Source organism: Myotis yumanensis, unplaced genomic scaffold (genome assembly GCF_028538775.1).
Source record: "Myotis yumanensis isolate MYYU_CA2020_CCGP unplaced genomic scaffold, mMyoYum1.0.hap1 SCAF_1, whole genome shotgun sequence".
In the NCBI taxonomy this organism is placed as follows: Eukaryota; Metazoa; Chordata; class Mammalia; order Chiroptera; family Vespertilionidae; genus Myotis; species Myotis yumanensis.
In genome coordinates this window covers 11801827-11824670 of record NW_027223752.1, presented here as the reverse complement: position 1 = coordinate 11824670, position 22844 = coordinate 11801827, and the positions used below count along the sequence as shown (strand labels likewise).

Here is a 22844-nt window from a genome sequence, read left to right as displayed (position 1 = left end):
GAACTCCCTGCAACCTGAGGCGCAGAACACAAAGAACACTCCTCCAGGGAGTCAACCAGAAACTCATCAGGTTGATTAATAACTGACAATTACACACGGCGACACGACAGCAAACAAGAGGACTGCCAGAGCGAGAGTCCGCCAGGGGTTACGAGTTACCTGATTACACGGCATAGGGGGAAATCTCCAGCTTAACAACACTTTACACTGCACGTTTCGGCAAACGTGTAAAAGCACCCTGATCAGCATTTCATTAGCTCTGAACCAGATCTCGGTAAGAACTGCTGTAGCCGGTATTCCGATCTCCCCGGGGGAGGGACAGACAGGAAATTCGGGTGCATTGTCCAGGAACACACGGGGATACCTACCAACCACACCCGCAGAGACCCTGCCCCCATGATTAATTCAGGTTTCCAAACACAGCCAGCCCTTAATTACCCATGGAAATCTTACACACAAGACATCTCAACGCAGTATAGTGCTGAGTCACCTGGCCTAAAAGTCAGTCCAACTTGGAACTCAAGGTGCACACAGACATAGTAGCAGAGACGGTACAGAAGCAACAGCAATAACCATTAACATTAACTGAGGCCTGAGCCTGTGCCAGACACTAGCCTAGCCATCCTTTGTGCACTAATTCGTTTCATTCTCCCAACAAACCCACCAGGTAGGTAGTATTCTGACCCTACAGATAAGGCAGTTAACGTTCGGACAGGTTAAGGGACTTGCCTAAGATCAAATGCAACCAGTCTTGGCTCAGGAACCTCTAATCCTCACCATCAAAACAAGAGTCTGTGACAAACAACATTACCAGGTAGGCAGCCAACTGCACAAAACTGCACCACGCGGCTCTCCAAGTCAAATCACCACTGATTCCTGGATCACCTATACCAGTGGTCGGCAAACTCATTACTCAACAGAGCCAAATATCAACAGTACAACAATTGAAATTTCTTTTTTATTTATTTATTTATTTTTTGCTAAAAGTTGAAATTTCTTTTGAGAGCCAAATTTTTTAAACTTAAACTATATAGGTAGGTACATTGTTATTAACTTAATTAGGGTACTCCGAAGGCTTAGGAAGAGCCACACTCAAGGGGCCAAAGAGCTGCATGTGGCTCACGAGCCACAGTTTGCCGACCACGGACCTATACTAAGTAACGTACATCCTTACATGGGAGCATGCATACAAAGGCTTTCTTACACACACACACACACACACGAGCACGCATACAAATGTTTTCTCACTCACACACACACACACTGGAGCATGCATACAAATGCTTTCTTACACACACACACACACACACTTTCTTCAACCATTCATGTCCAATAAAAAACAAAGTCAAAAGTTACTATGATTATTATGAGTCTGTATTTGCGTTGCTGGCACGTGACCAACTGCAGACAAAACGTCACTTTTCCGTTTGCATAGCAAATTTCGAAGGGCGATCAAATACCTCAGGTGGCCCTGAACAACTCAGTGAAGGAATCTGAGAAGATTAAGTCCATTTATAGCCAAGAAAACAAGCTCCAAAATGATAGGGGCTTGCCCTAGATCATTATCAGCCAGAAGCCGAGTCAAGATTCGAACCTCAGTCTTCTGAGCTGCCTCCACCTTCCCACCAAACCACGCTGCTTCCAGCCTGCTGGAAATGTTTTTCACCCAAGTACATAATAAGGATTGAAAGTGCATATAAGATGCCAAAACCGGTTTGGCTCAGTGGATAGAGCGTCGGCCTGCGGACTGAAGGGTCCCGGGTTCGATTCCGGTCAAGGGCATGTGCCTGGGTTGCGGGCACATCCCCAGTAGGAGATGTGCAGGAGGCAGCTGATCGATGTTTCTCTCTCACCGATGTTTCTGGCTCTTTATCTCTCACCCTTCCTCTCTGTGAAAAATCAATAAAATATATTTAAAAAAAAAAAAAAAAGAAAGTGCATATAAGACAAGGTTATCCACCATTTAAAACAACAGAAAGAAGTGTTGGACTTTGGGGTGTTTCGACTGTGCGGCTGTTCCTCAAAACAACACAACAGTGCACGCATCGCAGTGGCGCGTACTTGTGGCGCGTACTTCCCCCGTGTGGCAGCCCCAAGGACAGCGTCCAGCCGGCGGGGCACTCAGGAATGGTAGCTCACCCTGCCCACTGAAGCCGAGGTGAATCTATGTGGAAACCCAGGTCACCTACACGTGCAGAAGAGCCTGCGGAGCGGCGTACTCCGTGCCCCCGGAGGCCGGCCCACCTTCCTCACTCCCGTTCTGCGGGGGAAGGAAGGCCCTTCTTTGGGAGAAATCCCCCCAGACTCTGTGCCATCGCCCAGGGGCGGGAATGTAACTGTCAAGTGCTTGAAAATGAAGACCATTAGAACCTAACTGAAGAGTGTGGGGTTAGGGTTAGGCCTTTTAAATTAAGGAAAGATCCTTAGATATTAAAAACCAAAACACCTCCCATCATGACCCACCTGCCCACCAGGAGCCCCACCCTCTCCCACTTGTACATGTGAGATGTTGGGGGGGGGGGGGGGTGCGCACCATTCTTGCTGGTTTCTTGTGTCCCTGCTCACTGCTGGGAGCCAACCCTTTATGAAGTGTTCCTCGGGTTTGAGTGTGCCATCTATCCTGCCACGACAGTGACTGGCAAAATAAACACCAAACTGATCACCCTAGAATTTCACTGTTGGACTCCACACGCCACAATATGTACATCGTAATTCCCTTGCAATTTCTCCAAGTCACAGAGGACAGCCAACAGATAGATGGGAGGTGGAGGGATATACCAGCGATACTCCCAAAACAATGTGCACTGCTGTATACTTTGTAAGAGAACTTGTCTTCTTAAAAGGAGAAGCAAGCTTTCAAAGGTGAATACTCAATTACAGTATTAGAAAGGTATAGTTACTAAAAATGTTCTCTGTAGAAGTCCTTTATAAGTGAACAATGATTACTATTATGTTTCAGACTCACAGTAACTGCATAAAAATCACAAACAGGACAAGTGTCAGTGAAGTTTCCAGTTTTAGAAGAGCTGACTCAAACAACCTCTTATTTCAAACACTTTATAGAGCAGATAATAGCAACGTGGCATGAATGCAATTACTCTAATAACACTGAATCAAATAAAGTTTCTAAGCATTTAAGATGTTAACAGTCAACCTCCTCATGAAGACAGGCCATTGGTGTTTTGTACCCAGTCACACTGACCTCCAGGAAATGAAAACATACACCAGTTTCAAATCTAAATAAAAACGATGAGCTGTCTCATGGGTGGAAGGGCGGTGGGAAATCTCCCAACAAATTCACTAGATGTAATTTTTAAAAAACTAAACACTGGTAACACAACATGCATCGACATTCTTTAATCACTGAGGAATGATTCAAATCTAGTGCATCCACAATGTTAAAAACAAAGTTTTAAAAAGGCAGTTAACACCATTACGTGCAAACCACATGTTGCCGATATAGTTTTAAAGACACTGAAAGCATGTTTCAACCAGGGCTGTGTGAGGAACAAGTCGATATCCAACTTCCTCTGAAGCCACATGGTCATGGGAAGGCTGATCATGGCATTTCCACAGACGGGGTTCCAACTGCAGGCTGCTGGTTACTCTCCCAGGCTCGAACCTGTCACTACAGGCCCCAGAGTAACAGCATTTTAGGAATTTTGCAATAAGTATTAAGAAAGGGAGCACGTAAGACGATTTACTTTTCTGGAGAACCCATGATGGAATACAGATACAACAGCCTTTGCACGCTCTTTACACAGCACATGGCGGAGTCATGATTTTACATTTACGTATGAGGTTGCTGGATTAATGTCTGTCTCCTCTCTCTCTAATATGTAAGCTCCATGAAGGTAGGAACTATTTCCATTTTGGTTCATGACCCAGTGACAACACGGAGCTCAACAGACTGGGCAGTCCTTGAAACCACACCTTTGATAGTGGGACTGAGAAAAATATGTTTAAAACCTCACTGACTATCCTTTTCCAAAGAATGTTGATTTGGGAACTAAGAAATCGTGCAATCAAAAGGAGAACAACACAATTAAAATCATGAGATGTGACCACACACCCACTGTAATGGCTAACGCTGAAACCACCGACAATACTAAATGCTGGTCAGGACAGGAAGCTACTGAAACACTCGCCCACAAATCCTTGGGAGGGATGGGAGCTACCACGACCGATTTGGAAAACAGCTTGGCATTTTCTTATAAGATGAAACATACATTTATCATGGGGCCCAGCAATCCCACTCCTAGAAGTCTACCTGAGAGAAATGAACTCAGCTCTGCACAAAGACTTGTGAGAGACTATTCAGAGCAGCTGTATTCATCCCTAAAAACAGCAAACAACCCACACTCTATCAGCTGGTGACAGGATAAACAAATTATGATTTCTCCACAAAATGGAATATTGCTCTGCAATAAAAGGGAATGCATTATTGATACACACAATATTTATGATTCTCAAAAACATTAAGTTGAGTAAAAGAAGCCAGAAATAAAAGTATGCTATTCTATGATTTCAGTCACATGAAATTTTAGGAAAGGTAAAATGACTCTACTGAGAGAGAAAATATATCAGTAGCTGCCTGAGGGTTTGGGTGGAGAGAGAGCGGAGACCCACTCAAAGGATCACAGAGCAACTTGTGGTGCTGAAATCATTCTGTTCTCCACTGTAGCTGTCGGTTACATAGGAATAGGCACATTAATCAAAACACTTTCAATGGTGCATCTATATATATAAAACCGTAAGCGACCGGTCGACCATTTGACCAGTCACTATGATGCACACTGACCACCGGGGGGCAGACACTCAACGCAGGGGCTGCCCCCTGGTGGTCAGTGCGCTTCCACAGGGGGAGCGCCGCTCAGATGACCGAAGGGTGCCAGACTCCGGGCTCAGGGATGGTGAGCGCAGCTGTGGCTGCTAGAGCCTCTCCTGCCTCCCCGGCAGTGCTACTCAGCAGCGGCGGCAGCAGCAAGAACAGCAGGGCCAGGATGAGCAGGAGCGGCACGGTGCCCAGCCGGGGCTCCTCCCTGGCCGCCTGACACTTCGCTCACTACTACATCCCTTGGGGGATGTCGGACTGCTGGTTTCGGCCCGATCCCCGCAGTACAATATCCCCCGAGGGGTCCCAGATTGCAAGAGGATGCAGGCCAGGTTGAGGGACCCCACCAGTGCTCGAATCCGTGCACTGGGCCTCTAGTTCATTATAAATGTATTAAACTATATCTCAATAAGGTTGTGTGTTTTGTTGTGTTTTTTTTTTAAAAAAAGAGCAAGCCATATAATTTAAAATTTAAAAAAAATGTAAGGCAAACAAAATAACCTAGCTAGAGGGTCACGTTGGCAGCCTAACCTCACAGAGAAAAGAATCCTTTCACATAGCTTTTGAACTCAATACTGACTCAACCTAGCGGGATGTCCATACAAAGGACAAAATGAACTACAAAAGAACGCTATGTTTTAATCAGAATTATTGTTAACAGTAACAGACAACAGAATTTTGAAACAATTTTACGTATCTTGCAGAGTAAAAGCGAACAGGGAATGTGTTGAGAGCATCCACAGAATCAGGAGCCAAGCAAAGAAGCTCTGAGAACGAAATCAAAGATGTAAAGGAATGCCCAGAGACGTTAAATGTGACGTGGAGAGATCAATAAACTCCCGAGTCTCCTTGTCCTCAGTTTTGTCGACTGCAAGCTCTGGAAAACGTTAGCACCCCGGCCACAACGAACACTCCACTCCGCGCACCCAGATTTGGTCTCTACATACCATTTTCCACTAAAAGGATTCGGGGATTTAAGGAGAAACAGATGCCTCCCACTCTGCAAATGGGAAGGCTAAGAGGAGCCTAGGAGATTTCTGTGCAAAAAAAAAAGCAAGAAAGTTCTCAGAGACTAAAAGGGGCATGTTCCAAGAACATGAAAAAACAGCTGAAAAGGGACATCCAAACAATGGCTACAACTGATTACGAAACACTGACTAAATAAAATCCTAGGCGTCCACAGAGATACTCACAGAAACTCAGTTGCCACCATTAGAGATGATGATTAATTACACCAATCATTTTCTCTACAATACAGCCATTACAGCTGCAACTGTAACCCAGAACTAATGATAAAATTTGAAGAAGAAAAAAATCACCATTTTGGAACCCCCCAGTGAAACAATTCAGGCAAGAATCATCAATGAATACGCAGGCAGTGCCAAAAGATCCCCCATAGATTATGGGCTAGTGGCAACAGGGAAAAAACGTATCCATTGGAGAGAAGTGGCAGCGCCACCTGAGGCCAGTGCCCGAACTTAGCATCACTGGCGGCGAGACACCCTGGTCAGTATCACCCAGCATCACCTGGCAACTGCTGAAACAAGCTTGAATCTGGGGTGACTTCCAGGGGACACAGAGACAAGTCGAACAACATCACTAGGAAATATTCAGCCAAACCCAGGATGTGAGGCATCCATCCCTAAACAACTGGCCTTGATTGTCTCAAAAAAATAAAAAGGATGGATGGGGGTTGGTATGATCATTCCAGACTGAAGAAACGAAAGATAAAAATCCAGTTGCAATGCCTGTACCTTCATTAGGTCCTAGTTTTAACAAAACACAAAATAGTTATAAAAGACTTGGAGGGACAACTGGAGAAATCTGAATAGAAACTACATATCTGATGCTGTAGGAATTATTTTAAATTTTCTTGGTGCGATAATGGTGTTGAGGTTACACAGGAGAATGTCTTCATTCCTAAGGGACTCGTGCTGACATTTTAAAGGGTGAAAGCCTACAACTTTCTTTTAATTGGTTCATATCTCTACATAAAGATGAAGCACATATAACATGTTAACAATTACTGACTCTGGGGAGTAGGGTAGATAGGTGGTTACTATACTCTTCTGGCACTTTTTGTATAGGTTTGAATGTTTTAATAACAAGAATATAAAAAGGAGGGAAAAGGAAGCAGCAGTGACCTTATCACCATGGGTAAAGTCTTATCCCAGAGAGAATCAGTACTCCACACATCCCTGTGGTGTATGGAGCTGAAGTGTGCCCCCACCCCAAAAATTCACATACCGACGCCCTAACCCCTGGCAGAAGGTGACTGTTATCTGGAGATGGGATCTTTACTGAAGTAATTAAGCTAAATGATGTCGTCGCTGTGGGCTCTGGTCTAATCTATGGTGGGTGTCCTTGTGAGAAAAGGAAATCTGGACAGGCACACACACAGGGAGAAGATGGCCGTCTACAAGCCAAGGACAGAGGCCTCAGAAGAAACCAACCCTGCCAACACCTCCATCTCAGACCTCCAGCCTCCAGCCTCCAGCGCTGTGAGACAGCACCTGTCTGTTGTGTAAGCCCCCAGGCTGTGCTCCTTGTTCCGGCAGCCCCAGCTGACTAACACAACAGGGAAGGTTTCCGGAGGACAAAGCTCTTGCTACTTGTGCATATTATCCAGTCACTGATACAGAAAATCAAGTGCTCCCAGGATACTGCGTGCATGTGCGTGTGTGTGTGTCTGCGTGCATGCGTGTGTAGAGAGGTGGGAGCTGCGAGAGCTCTTCAGGATGACTTCATGTCTGCCGCGTCGGCTGGGGAATACCCAGACACCCTGGAATGGCGGTGCCTGCACATTCCCAGGACACCTTCTCGCAGAGCCAGAGACGTCTGGGGAGATCCCTGCCGCCTGGGTGTATCCCGGGAGAGACTCTTAAACTGCACATGTCTGTCTGTTATCGAATGTTCATCACTGAGCAGAGGTGTGTCACACAGAGTCAAGCCCCATCTTTTTTAAATAAAAGGAACATTCTCGCCCTGGCTGATGTGGCTCAGGTGGTTGGAGTGTCATCCCATATACCCAAAGGTGGCTGGTTCGATTCCCCGTCAGGGCACATACCCAGGTTGCAGGGTCAATCCCTGGTCAGGGTACGTTTGGGAGACAACCAACTGATGTTTCTCTCTCACATCAATATCTCCCTCTCTCTGTCTACCTTCTTCCCTCTACAAAATCAATTTAAAAAAAATGTTTAAAAAGAAACATTCTCATGTTTAAAATGGTTCTTAAGTATTAAAATAAGAGGACATTTAAAATATGTATTTAATATTATGCAACTTTTACCTTTTTGGAAACAAAGGAATGCAAATAAAAACTATTAAGAAAGGCAAATTGAATCTCTTTTCCCACGTTATGGGAATCACGCCTGGGTTTTGAGGACAGAGGATCAGTTCTGGAATCTGGCCACAACATCAGGGGGCATGATCCCAACAGCCCTCCCTAACTAACTCCACACCCGAATCCCGGCCCTGCAGAGCGTCTGCCAAGTCCAGTGCCCCGCCAACATTTGCATAAATGAACGTAAAGCTGACCCCAGGCCTTTTGCTTGATCCTCTCAACTATCTCCAGAGCTTGGCATGGCCCGTGCACGGTCCACACATCTGGCTGAAGGCAGCCAATCCATGTGTTGCTCTCTCTCCCTCTAAAAGTCAATAAAAATATTTTTTTAAAAGAAAAAAAGGGTAGTATCTGAGGCAGGGAAAACAGGGGACAAAAGCTTACAGTGAAACATCTCCCCCTCCCAGAGGGAAGGGTCCAGCTGGGTAGAAGTGGGGGGCAGGCCCAGCCCAACACCATTCCCTCGACACCCTACTGCTCAGAGCACTCGAGCAGTTCTGTGTTTTGAACACGAGGGCTTGTTTTCCGCCCGTCTTTTTCTTTTTTGGCTACAGCCAGTACCATCTGTGAATTACACTGCAGAGGCCAGGTTTTCGGTAATCTGAATAAGACCTCAGGGAGTCTGAACTGAGCATATGTCCCACAAAAATATAAAGCAATTCATATGCTTTCACCTATTAACTGGGAAATGGGACTTTTATCAATGTCTACATCGTTATGAATAGTCAGAGAATGTCTGGTTCTTCCCACCACACACAACGTAACAAAAGACATCTCCCGACACACCGGCCTTCTCCAGACAGAGGTGAGGAGGGACATCCGAGTGTTAAAGGGAGCAAACACAGGGGATGGTCCTTACACAGAGCCACACACCTACCACAATCCCAGGAATGAGTCCTGGGAACACCTGGTCTAGCTGTAAGAGACAACATAAAAGCAGTAGGGAGGCAGAGAGATAAAGATATACGGACAGTATAATGGTTCCACTGAGGAGAGGGACTCAGCCGGCCTGGACAGAGAGCAGCATGGAAGACTTCTTGGAGGAGGTGACCCCTTTCAAAGTCTGAAGGATTTACAGGAAGTATCCAGGGGCAAAGAAGAGTAGGGTCATAACTAACAGCATGAGCAAAAAAAAAAGCCCTGATCACTTCTTACACTACAGTGAGGGTTCCTGTACCTGTTGTAAATTATGTGGTTTTATATCCCCCGGAGAAAGAGCCCCACAATGTATTCTTTTTAGAAACTAACACCTGAGAATTAGGACTCCCTCTGGAATTGGCATTTTACCAGAGAAACAGAATTATGTAATCTGCTCAGTTTCCATTTTCACCTTGGCTATCAGGTCACTCAACCACAGCAAATATATCAGCCTAAGAATTTGAAATATTGGCTTTCTCTCTCTCTACAGCAGGGATGGGGAACATCTGGCCCTGCCAAGGCATTAGGGGTGAGCCAATTAAATGTCTGACCAGATATAGGAGGCTAATTTTTAAGTTGATAATTTTGTATGGCCCGCAAATGATGTCATAAATATTCCAAATGGCCTGACAGAAAAAAGGTTCCCACCCCTGCTCTAAGGGGTTTGTTTATATTCGAATTTTACTTTAACAGCCTTCTTGTAACATGTCATATGTCTATGTAATCCTTACTAAAGGGAAGTGGGGTATAAATTAGAAATGTGCTGATAAGGAATATATGTCATTGTCTGTGCACAGGGTCCTGGTACAGCTATAACCCCAAGACTCTGAACCTGTTAGAGTTCATGTGGCTCATCTTTTCAGAAGCCCAAACTCATCAACTTTGGAGAAGAGAGGGATTCATTAATTACTAGCAAAGCCATCTGGATCCTGAGGAATGAAGCACATTTATTTCTGAATAATAAAGACTAAGGCAAAAAAAAGAAGAGAGAGAGAGTTGGTTGACCTTCCTTCCGATCTCTTAAGCTCATACAAGAGGGAGAAGAAAACAAAGGAGAAAGAAAACAAGACAAGAACCACTTATAGAACCAATGTGCAAAGTCGCATCCATGAGGGCCATTCTCACAGAAAGAATAAAGGAACAGAAGGTTCCAACTTAGCAAAGGTTTACTAGCAGCCACTGCAGACTTGACCCTCCCTTCCTCCTTGGCTCAGAAGTTCATGGTGGGCTCTCCACCTCAGTACTCGAATGCCCGAGCTGACAGCACACTGCTCAGGGCACGCACGGGGGACCTGGGGTAGGAGGAAAATCTTTCTTTTAAAAAAAATAATATATATATTTTTTATTGATTTTACAAAGAGGAAGGGAGAGGGATAGAGTTAGAAATATCAATGAGAGAGAAACATCGATCAGCTGTCTCCTGCAGGCCCTCTACTGGGGATCAAGACGCAACCAAGATACATGCCCTTGACTAGAATCAAACCTGGGACCCACCCTTCAGTCCGAGGGCCGATGCTCTAGGCACTGAGCCAAACTGGTTAAGGTAAAAATCTCACTCTTTTTCCCAGAAGTAGGAGATCTGTTGGGGGAAAATTAGCCTACTGAAAATTATTTTTTAATTGCTTCCTGTGCACGTAGCATTTCCTAAGTGCCCCTGGAGATATAATATAAGGCACTGCTCGACATCAAGGTACTCATCATCTGGAGTCGGAGACATGGCCTCCTGTCAGGGTCACCATGAAGGGTCACAGGGCACACACTGCACACCTCCAGGAGGCACCACCTCACAAAGGCCACACATGCAGTAGCTGGTCTAATCCTGGTGCTGGTAGGCCATGGGACCCTCAGCAAGCTACTTAACCAATCTGCCTAGGTGGTGATGAGCACTGAGAGATGAGACAGGTAAGGTTAAATGAGAAACTGCCTGATGCATAATAAGCGCTCAATTAACATCAGCTCAACAAATCGTTATCTCATTAGAGGGAAAGCCAACTGTATTAGTCAGCTCAAGCTGTTTTCTCAAAATACCATAGCCTGGGTGGCTTAAATAGCAGACGTTTATTTCTCACGGGTCCAGATTAAAATGCTGCCCGGTCCGGTCTGTTCCTGGTGAGGCCTCTCTTCCTGGCTTCGAGATGGCCACCATCGCGCTGCATCCTCGCAGGGCCTGTCCACAATGGGCCAGTGTGAAGAGAGAGAGAGATCTTGGTCTCTTCCTCCTCTTATAAAGCAACCAATCCTACTGGTTAGAACTACACACTTATGACCTCATTTAACCTGAATTACCTCCTAAAAACTGTATCTCCAGATACAGTTAGATATCACACTGGAGTTAGAACTTCAACATACAGGTTTTAGGGGGACACAACTCAGACCACAGCACCAACAGAGGGAAAATGACCATCAGTATAGTATTTACTGAGTGTTCTCGATATCCCAGGAGTTGTACCATCATCCTATCACTTGGTCTTTAAAAATCCATGAGAGGAACACATTCTTCTTCTCACATCACAGATGAGAACATGAAGCTTAGTAACAGCAATGATCTTGCTGAAGGACACACAGCTAGCCAATGGTGGGACAAGAATTCAGACCTAGGTCTCTGCGATTCCAGCCTCTTTGCTCCAGAAATCACCTGTGCTGCTCTGCATTTCACGAGATGGCAGACTGTTATCAACTTCACAGACAGACTACCCATGCCGAAGGCCTGAGAAGAATAGATTCCACTAAGGAGATGGGCTTTCAAAACTGAGCCCTTAGGAAAAAACTGGGTTGGGGTAGACGGAAGAGAGAAGGAAGAGGGGTCAAAGTGAAGATAGCACGAGCAGAGGCCCACGCCTGTGGGTTTTTGTAAAACAGTCAAGAACCTGCCTGTCTCCGGAGGTGGGCATGTGGGAGAACAATATAAAATTAAGAGTTAAATGGGTGAAGACTCTGAAGGGTCCAGAAAGTCAGGGAGAAGATGGGCACTTACTTCCATGGGTGGCAGGAAGGAACCAGGAAGGACACCTGAGCCAAGGATGCGGTGGTGACAACACTTGGGCCACAGGGGACAGAACCTGGAGACAGGAAAAGCTGCACCATCAACTCACCGATGGAGGGGTGGGGCCTCAGGCAAGGTGTGGAACCTGCTGGGCAAGGTCCAGAGGGCCAGGCGCTGGGCTCTGCTCTTTCTGGGTTCTCAGCAGACTGATGACCAAGGACAGAAAGAATCAAAGACAAGTGCCAGGTTCGGCACCAAGGGAACCGGAGGATGGGGGTGCCACTCACCCATTCAGCCGAACTTTAGGAGCTTCCTGTGCAAGGGACGGTCCTCCGTTTGGAGGATGCAGATGGTAAACAAGGAACAAATGAATGTCTAGATGCACCCGGCTAAGTGCTGGAGCGGGAAGCCCCCCCCTGCCCTCCCCCCCACGTGGAGCCCAGCAGGAGGGCTTAAGGAAGCCCTCTTGGAAGAGGCATCATTGAAGAGGGAAGGTGGCAGGTCAGGTGAGAAGCAGCATAACCAACACTGAGATGCCTAAGAGGCTACGGCAAAGCCTTGGAGCAGGAAGACAGGATGAAGCAGGGTGGGTTTCAGTCAGAAACAGGGCTCTCAGGGTGGCTCCGGGGCCACAGCGTGCTGGCCTGGGACTGCCCTGCGATGCCAGGGGGCACCCACAAAGGAGAGTCCAAAGTCAGGTGATCCACAACAAGAAAATCCAGGGAAGCTGGACATCAGAGGCACTGGGATGGGGATCAGGGTGCCTTGGGGCTGACCTCAAGCATGCTGAGAAACTTTATCAGGGAAGTTCCAGTGGGCAGGACAGCAGCAGAGGGGAGACCTACAGATCTGCTGGGTTCCCATCACAACCCTTTTCCCCATCTGTGGTGCTTTCCTCAAAATGGGTTTGCAAGTAAAATGGAGAAAAGTAAAAAACGTGTATGTTACAACATACACCTCACAAGCATAAAGGCGTGTTCCTTTGCAGAAGGCTTACAATAAAAATAAAGATTAAAAAAACAAGGTCAGGATGATTATGAAATCCCTAGAGACCTCCCCTTTCTGATTCCACAGCTCCTCCGAGGCATCTGACACACTCCCTTTAATATTCCTCTTTCCCTCCAGGACCCTGGACTCCCCAGTTACCCAATCAAGGCCCATGAGATACGCCCAAACATTCCCAGCTCTTTCTCAATGGGTGCGTTTAGGAGATTATGCTCTTCCTAACTCTTACTGTTAATCTTTTCAATTTTAGATTTTTATAAAACAAAGGCAAAGTACACAAACAATCCAAATGATTACACACACACACACACACACACACACAAACGTGCTACAGAGACAAAGATGACAAGCTGTTGAAACTGATATGTTGGCTGGCAGGCTGGGTGGGATGGCTGGGAGCATTCACTTGATGCACAGGAAGGGAAATTCGCATTCTGCCTTAACCGGTTTGGCTCAGTGGATAGAGCGTTCGCCTGCGGACTGAGGGGTCCCAGGTTTGATTCCGGTCAAGGGCATGGACCTGGGTTGCGGGCACATCCTCAGTAGGGGGTGTGCAGGAGGCAGCTGATCAATGTTTCTCTCTCGAGGGTTACAACTCTCTCTTTCTCTCCCTTCCTCTCTGTAAGAAAAAAAAAAAAAAAAATTAATAAAATATATATTTTTTAAAAATTCGCATTCAGAGGGTGGTCCGCAGGTGTCAGCACGTGATGTCAGCAAGCCCATCATGCCGGTCTCACAGAAATGACGGGGCTGGTCGTGGCGACACGGGGGACCCCTGCCCTTTGGCCCTTGGCACAGGGTGAGACCTAAGAAATAAAAGGTTCTTTCCAACTAGACAATTTTATGAAACACTTCTTTCAGTTTTGTAAACCATAACCAATTTTGCACTGGGAATGTTTCCAGACATATGTTTCAACAGCAAATATATATACACACGCAATGTTTTAAAAGTATTAAAAACAACAACAACAACAAAACCCCTGTTACTTTAAGAAAATGATAAAGCCGTGAAATCCACTAATATATTTTTCAATCAGGAGACTATGTCCAGGGATTTTCTCTAAGCTGCTTTTTTTTTTTTTTTTAAGAGGAAATCCCAACCCACACAGCAGACAATTTGCTTTTTCTTCAAACTGACAACACTATCATTTTGTATTGGATACTGGAGAATTCTTATTATTGAATGTGCCTTTATTCTAGGGGGGAAAAGCCTAGCAAAATAATATACACGGTATTACAGAAAATAAAAATGGCGCAAGGAAGTTCCAAAGTAACTGAATCCACGCGAATGACCCCAATCTCCGGAAACGCCCTGAAGTCCCCGCCATTCCCAGAGGTGCCCTGAGCATCACCGTCCCCAAAGTCCCCCGAAGTCCTTGCAGACGGAGGGATGACCGGCTCAAAGGCACAGCCCAGACTTACATTTAGTCCAGTTCCTCGCCAGAGTCCCTGCCCTGAGCAGTGTTTAGGACAGGGGGTCCCTGACAAAAGAAAAGCTCAAAGCTTCAGAATGGGCGAGATGACAGTGCCCCTAGGCAGTACCTGCAGGAAGTTCTCTCTGTGGCTGCTAAGCTTAACAGCAATCCATCCCTCCACAATCCAGAGGACTGGCGTGCAGGGAACTGCATTTACTTATTTATGTTTGGTCTCCTGGGGCCAATTAAGGAGGGTGAGGACTCTGGGGGCGAGAATCACCTTGAACCCGGGGAGCAGCCTGGCCGCCCACGGCCAGCCCAGACTGACCTTGGCTTTCAAGGGCGGCCGGCGAGTCCTCCTCCTGGAACAGCAGCCCAGCGAAAGGGCACGGCCGCTGCTCAGACATAAAATGCTGTCATAACAGACAAATGGAAGACACTCGACAAAAGTGCCCTCAGATGCTTAGAAAAACTGAGGTCATACAAACACCGAGTCCCTGGGAACGGAATAGCCGACGCATTAATAATTCTAAAGGGATCCAGCCAGCCCGTCCGCTTCTATACCAAGAACACATCTGACGTGAGCACTCGCAGTTGTACAGACTGAATCTCAGGATTTCAGGTTTCCATCAAAAGCTTAAGCACACATTATTCCAAACAAGAGTTCCTCCAGGGCCAAGGTTTAGATCAGCTCAGAGCAGCAATGTTGGGCAGGTAGGGACATAGCTGTGCCAATTCAAGCTGATCTCTAGGCGGTAAGAACCACCTTCAGGTTCAGTGCATCTAAGACCCTGCTGTGGGTACGAATGGCAAGTGAGTGGGCCCCTGAGACAGAGGCCTGGGGGACGACGCAGCCCCGGATGGTGAAGGACTAGGGAGATGACTGAGACAGGCGCGTAAACACCTCACACTCTAAGCAGGGAGCGTGAGCCAAGAAAGGCAATTCTGTCAGGAAGGGTTTTGAGAAGGTGAGATAAATGTCCTGAGTTTAAAACAGGATTTTCAAATAAACCTAAGAAGCTACACCTTCCTCCTGCTCCATCACCTATACACCTTCTCGAGATGCAATGAGAAGATCCTTTTATAAAATGCCTTCATTTAGAGAAAACAGGGGAGGTGAGAGAAAGGAAGAAAAAGAGCACCCTGGGACTTATTACACATCATTTCCAATAAGGAAAAGAAAGTTCAAGTGCATGACAAGTTAGCTACGGTCCCAGAATAACGACCCCCATGGGTTTGTGCCACTGTGCTCCCCGCCTGCAATTTGTATAGCAAATACACAACCAAAACCCTATAAAATCTCCCCATTTTGTCATCAAGATCCATGGTCTCATTCACCATCAACAATTGAAGAGGAGCCTGGACAGTGTGGCTCAGTGGTTGAGCATCAACCTATGAGCCAGGAGGTCACAGTTCGATTCCCGGTCAGGGCACATGCCCGGGTTGTGGGCTCGATCGTCAGTAGGGGGTGTGCAAGAGGCAGCCGATCAATGATTCTCTCTCATCATTGATGTTTCTATCTCCCTCTCCCTTCCTCTCTAAAATCAATATCAAAATATATATATTATTTATTTATATATATATATATATATATATGGATTTTTATTTTTATTTTTTAGAAAACTGAAGGGGAAAACCAGCTATTTGCCCCCTAACTTGATCAGGCTTCTCATGGACTGAAACAGGGGTGTTAGGAGTGGGGAAGGTCTAACCTCGGGAGGCGAGGGTGCTGGATCCTTATCCATCACCAGCCCCCCGTGCGGCCACAGTGCCTGTCCAGGCAGAGCTCAGGCCCCTCCTCGGCAGAAGGACACAGTCCCCCTGCACATCCCAAGTCCTTTTGGTCGGACTTGATCCTAAAGTCTTTTGTGGAGGCAGAAACTCATTGCTACTCCTTTCTGTGGCTATAACAGGGTCCTAGGGTTCTGGTAAAACAGTGCCAAAAACTGGACGGCTTCAAACAACAGACATTGATTCTCTCACAGTTCTGGCTGCAAGTCCAAATTCCAGATGTGCGCAGGGTCGGTTCCCTCTGGAAGTTCTGAAAGAGCAGGTGTTCCACGCCCTCTCCCAGCTCCGTGCTGCCAGCAGTCCTGGAGCTTCTTGGCTTGTCGACCATCCCAGGAACCTCTGCCTCCACCTTCCCATAGCGTTCTTCCTGTGTGTTTGTGTCTCTTTGGTGAGGACACCGCCTATGCCGGATCTAAGTGCCCAATCCAGTATACCTTCATCACAGCTTGATCACATCTACAAAGACCCTAACATCCACGGGACTTCCACATCTTTTGGGGAGACACAATTCAACCCGTAGCACGCACTTAGACAGGCGAACACAGGGCGCCATGAGGAATCCAACACTGACTCCGCGTGAATAAACTGCCATCGCTGAACAGATTTATCTGAAAACCTCCCTGGCTGTCTCTGACTCGCCGAGGTAACCGTGATACCTCAAGCAGCCATGGCCAGGTGACACGCGTGAACACCCACCTAAGCTGCACACCTCCGCACCGAGGTAAACAGACGGTGCCAAGTGTGCCAAGAACAGGAAAAAAAAAACCAGACCAACTAAGATTACATGTCATAAAACTCAACCACTGCTAAGAAAATAACCACCTGGCAATAAATCAAGTCTGCACAGACGGCAGGCTTGTCTAGAATGGTGGGGACAGAGGAGCAAAAGTGAAGAGAAAGCCCAGGTGTGGCCTGTCTGTGGGAGGAGCTCGGGGAGGAAATATGAGGAATATTGCACATGCCCTTGGTAGCCCCCACTTTGCTGGAAATGTTTTAAGTGCTTTCTGGTAAAGGAACAACATTGTTAAGAGAAATGTACAGAGAGAAAGAAACCAATAGCCTAATGTGGACAGGCCTTGCCTAAGCAATCCGGCCAGGTACACCTGTGTGCCAACAATGCCCGCACGGCCACGCACACACCTACAAACCCATTTCCACAGGGATAGGCTACTTGGCGCTGCTGTTCTCTAAACCCGGGGTCCCGTGAGCACTGAGAGAGTGCTCAGAAGAGCTGGGTCCCAACTGCTGACTACAGGACACAGGTGAGAACGAGAGACCCAAGATCCAATGTAGGCACAGCTAGTGAGTCCCTACCTATGCGACTTCATAGTTTCTTTTTTTAAAAAAATACGTTTTCATGGATTTTTTTCTCTTTTTTTGTTGTTTTCATTGGTTTTTAAAGAGAGAAGGAGGGAGGGGGATAGAGAGATAGAAACATCCATGAGAGAGAAACATAATTGATAAGCTGCCTCCTCCTACTGGGGATTAAGCCCACAACCTGGGCATGTGCCCTGACTGGGAATCAAACCTGTGACCTGTTGGTTCCTAGGTTGCTGCTCAACCACGGAGCCACACCAGCCTGGTTCATAGTTTTAATCACAGAGCAGGTCATTCCCAACACAGTCCCGTGGTTCCCAGATAGAAAGGGTCTTCTGTAGAGTTAGCGTTAGAGGATGGGGCTTCCTTCCCACTCCTGCCCAAAGCGTTTCACGAACCACACATTTATGCACAACACTGCTGTGTAAGCTGCCACATCCAGTCCTGTGCTTCGGGAAGAAATGTTCTCGGCACACCGGTGTCTGATGCCGATCTGGACCTAGACCTGTGATCATCCTATGTGTCTGACAAAAGCACAGAGTGAGGAGGATAATATCTCTGTGGTCAGGAGTTTGGGGACCGTGAATCTAGGCTAACTCTAGGCTAACTCAGCGTACAGATTAACGACTGAATAAACTCAGTGAATAGACACAATGGGCCCACACAGAAAGTTTACTGAACTGAGTGAAGAAATCTAAGGCTCAGAGAGATCCAGGAACTTGCCCAAGGTCACAGAGTTGGTTGGTGACCAGGTTAGCTCTAGAACCCAAATTCCCTAACATCAACTTCAGCCCGCTGTGCACCACCCCAGCTCTATTAACCTCTATGCAACAGATACCCTGTCAATCAACTCATACGAAAAACAAGAGTCAGTCACTTCTCCCCTCCCACAGCACCTTGCATAGATATTCTAAGTCATGTTGTATGTGTATTTAAGCCTCTCTCGCCTACTAGACTGGAATCATCCTTGTTTTCCTGTTGCCTAGCACAAAGTCTGCTTATAAGCATGAGATTAACCTGCTGGGTGAATGAATGAGTTATGAGAAAGCTTCAGGCACTGCACAGGAGTGGTATCGTTCCTTTATTACCTACTAATACTATGTCAGAGAAACAACCCCCCGCAATATAAACTGATCTCAAAGGATGGGGAAAAAGCTTTCAAACAAGTCAAAGAACCAGAAGTAATGAATGTAGGCTTACTCAAGACAGATACGTAAGCAAGGAATCTCACAACGGTCCTCCGATTATATTTGTCACCACTTCTGGGCAATCTGCATTCGCTACACATAATATCCATATCAACAAACAGAATCAGGGCCTTTGCTCGCCAGGAAGGAGCTGTGTGGAGGAGCATCAATGGTTACAGTCCTAATTAGCAGGTAACTCAAAATAGCATCCACAGACTCATTCAATGACTAAAATTCAAGAACATTGTGAGTACTTAATAAAACAAATATTTGATAGAGTTGAGCATATTTTCAAAGGTCACAAACAGAAATGATACATCGCTTATAAAAAAATGTACTACATTCAGTGGCTCACAATAAGACACATGAAGGAAAATAGATCCCATGTCAATGGCCACAGTCCACGTCTGTCTCCGATCAATCAGAGTCCTTAAGGAGTACGTGAAGCAGTGAGATGATACAGGGAAAAAGCAGCAGACAAGAGGCAGCAGGGTGGGCTCTCAGACTGGGTATATGGGATTTTATCAAGTCACGTGCACTATTTGGACCTCAGATGCCTCATCTATAAAGCCACAACATCTCCTAGGACCCCAGCGAAGAGATTTCTATACCCTGTCCACAAATGAACATCTGCTGAGTTCAAATTCCCGTTAACAAAGTGACAGAACTTTGGGTATTATCTACAATGAAGTATATTCCACAGGGCAGGGGTCAACTCTCCTGTTTCGCTTGAGACACCTTTTTCTCCAGCAACAGTAAGACATTCTTTGGTCAGCACACTGGGTACTAAGACTTGGATTTCCTCTCTTCCTTTTGTACTTCTTGACAAGAGGGTGGTAGTAATGGCAACATGGGAAGGAAAGAGGCAGCTGTTGGCCAGGCAAGGTCAGCAGAGGCAGGTATCTTGGCAAACCCAGAGTATTACTAGTATAGTGGAGTGAAAACAATTAGAGACCCGTGTCATCCTAACAAGAGAAAGCTCCTCGCCAAGACCGGTTTGGCTCAGTGGATAGAGCGTCGGCCTGCGGACTGAAAGGTCCCGGGTTCGATTCCGGTCAAGGGCATGTACCTGGGTTGCGGGCACACCCCCTGTGGGAGATGTGCAGGAGGCAGCTGGTCGATGTTTCTCTCCCATCGATGTTTCTAACTCTCTATCTCTCTCCCTTCCTCTCTGTAAAAAATCAATAAAATATATTTAAAAAAAAAAAAAAAAGAGAAAGCTCCTCAAAGAGGATAGGCAAACCTTATTAACAGTAAACACTCAAGTGTTCCCAAAAAGCTGGCCAAAGTTTACTATAAGATACTTGAATTGCTGGCTTATGGCCTATCCATTCTCTCATAAGGTATTTCAAGGGTACCTACTAAATGCCGAGCAACATGTTCATGCAAAAATTGACAAGATGTGCCCTGGCCAGTGTGGCTCAGTTTGTTGGAGCATCGTCCCATGCATCGAAGGATGGTGGGTTCGATTCCCAGTCAGAGCACATACTCAGGTTACAGGTTCGATCCCTAGTCAGGCAGGGTGTGGGAGGCAACCGATTGATATTTTTCTCTCACATCAATTTCTCTCTCTCCCTTATACATACTCTCTGTCTCTCTCTCTCTCTCTTTCTCTCTTCCTCCCTCCCTTTCAGTCTCTCTGAAGACCAATGGAAAAAAATATCCTCAGGTGAGGATTAACCAAAAAAAAAAGGGGGGTGGGGAGGGGGGGAGAGAGAGATACATTAATCGAATATGGACCTTCTGTGGATTCTCATTTGAACAAACCACTGCTAGATTTCTTTTTACCAGACAATCAGATAAAACAGACTAGATTTGGGGTGATAGTAAAGAATCACGGGGAATTTGATTTTAGAAGTGATAACGGATCTATAGTTGTGTGTGTATGCGTTCTTATGCAGCGGGGGTACATTAGGAAATATTTGTAGTTACAACCATAAAATCCCTGGGATTTGCTTGAAAATAATCCAGCAGAGGGGGCGACGAGGGGCATGAAGAGACGGCATGAAACAAGAGGGCCAGTGCTGATGTGGACGCCTAGGATGGCTGCCTTGTCCATGATGGCCCATGATGCCGCCGCAGAACTGAAATCTCCCACAATCAAACGTCTAAGAACGGCAAGCGTCATAAGTCCAGCGGAAGGGTTTGGACTTGATCCCTCTAAGCCTCGCATCTCAAATTTCACTGTTAAGAAGAATCATTTGGGGAACTTGCTTAAATGCAGATCCCCAGGCGGCACTACCAGAAATTCTCTTTCGGTAAGGCTGGGGTGAGGCCCAGAAGCCTGCATTTCTAACAAAGACTCAGAGCCACTCTTCGAAGCAAACCACTCCAGGTGAAAGGAATGACTGTTGGCTGTGACCAAACAGGCAGCACTGCGTTCGAAAGCATGGAGGGGAGGCGGCCAGTGGAGGGAGGAAAGGGCAGAGGAGGCCCCTGCAGCAGTGGACAAACAATGGAGACCAGTGCAGGGGGGTTAGGGAGGAAGGGACAGCCAGAGACATTCAGGAGGCAGAATCAGGGGCCTTGGCACCTGACTGGTTACGGGGTTAAAGAAGAAGGAAGCATCAGGGATGACACAAAGTGCTCCCCAAGGACCAGGTCTTACACCTCTTTGTGCCCACAAAGCACCTAGCCCAACGCCCTCCACACCCAAGAACTCAATGTGGCTGAATGAACAAAGGAATGAAATCACCTACCTGACCCTGTTTCCTACACAACTACAGGGTAATTATTACTGTGCTTAACTGTGATACCAAAGGGGGAGAGATGGCACCATCTGAAACAAGAAGAAGGAAAATTCTCCCCAACGCCAAAAAAAATGAGCAAAATCCAAAGGGCAGAGCCGAGGGGGCGAGTCACTCATTCCATTCCTATGAATTCCAGAACGGTCGAGACATTAACAGGAAGTAGTGATATCAACAAATAAAAGCAATGGTCTGTGGAAACAGGATCATTTAAATAAAAACAACTAACTTTCCAAATTTCTCTCTTTCTCCCTCAGGAACACTCTACTTCAACCAACAGGGTAAAGGTAAAACAAAGACGTCTCAGATCTTGATTCAACATCTGGCTGTGTCACCCTAGCAAGCCACGGAGTTTCTCTGAGCCTCAGTTTCCCCACCTGCAAAAAGAACACACTACCTGCTTTACCGTGGTTGGGAAGCGGTAAGATCACAGGTATAAACGCCTCACACAATTTCAAACGGTTCCCATTTTCACACTCAGTCTTCCCCCATATGCATCCCCACCCCCATGTCCAACCTAACCCCGATGACTCCGGTGACCTCCTCTCTCCTGTCACCAGCCCCCTCCTGGCCACAGCTAATGAAATTCTGTCTCCTCTCCAGGGTTCCCAATTTCTGCTAACCTTTAGGGGTCTTCTCCTTTGGAGTCCCAAACCATTAACAGAGCCAGGGGTCAATCCCCTGACAATTGACAAATGCCACTTTTAACCTGCCTGGTCTCTTTTTATCTTTGCCCCAACTACTCCAACCAGAGTTCTGTAATCTCTTTATATCTCCAGTTCCCAGCATAGAGTAACTACATTTTCCCCATGTTGACAATCACAATGCAGTGACCCGGGCTGGCACACCGTGGTTAACAAGAACCATTACCCAAATTCCTTGATCTTGAAAACCAGGACAGCTTGTATTGGATAGCTGGCATCTATGCCTGTCTACAACAGGGGGCTAGAGTTCATAATTTTTGGTAATCACTCAACCCTATGATTACAGGCAATTTGAGGGCAGCTTGCAGGAAGAAGTAGCCACCGAAGAAAAACTTTGCTAGTTTGGGAACCACCAGCCCCAAATTTATGGATACGGAATGCAAGGAAGAGGAAGTCATCACAGAGACGATAAAGAAGCAGGAAAGGGGGCTCAGGACAGTCCCAGAGTCCTCGGGTATATCATCTCTCCACCTGTGAGAGATTTCCTTCGGGGGGACACACAGAGAAACACTCAGAAGTTCCTTCTCATTTTTATTTTCATCATGAAAAAATGTGTTTGAAAGACCAAAGGCTTTCCAGGAAACACTTCAGTGCAGGCAT

General features: G+C 46.5%; 1 protein-coding gene across 4 annotated transcripts in view; it reads right to left on the bottom strand.

The window, feature by feature from the left end:
* LOC139009746 (forkhead box protein N3) overlaps positions 1 to 22844 on the bottom strand; it is a 237760-nt gene that overhangs the window by 12428 nt on the left and 202488 nt on the right. The gene's annotated exons all lie outside the window — the stretch shown is intronic.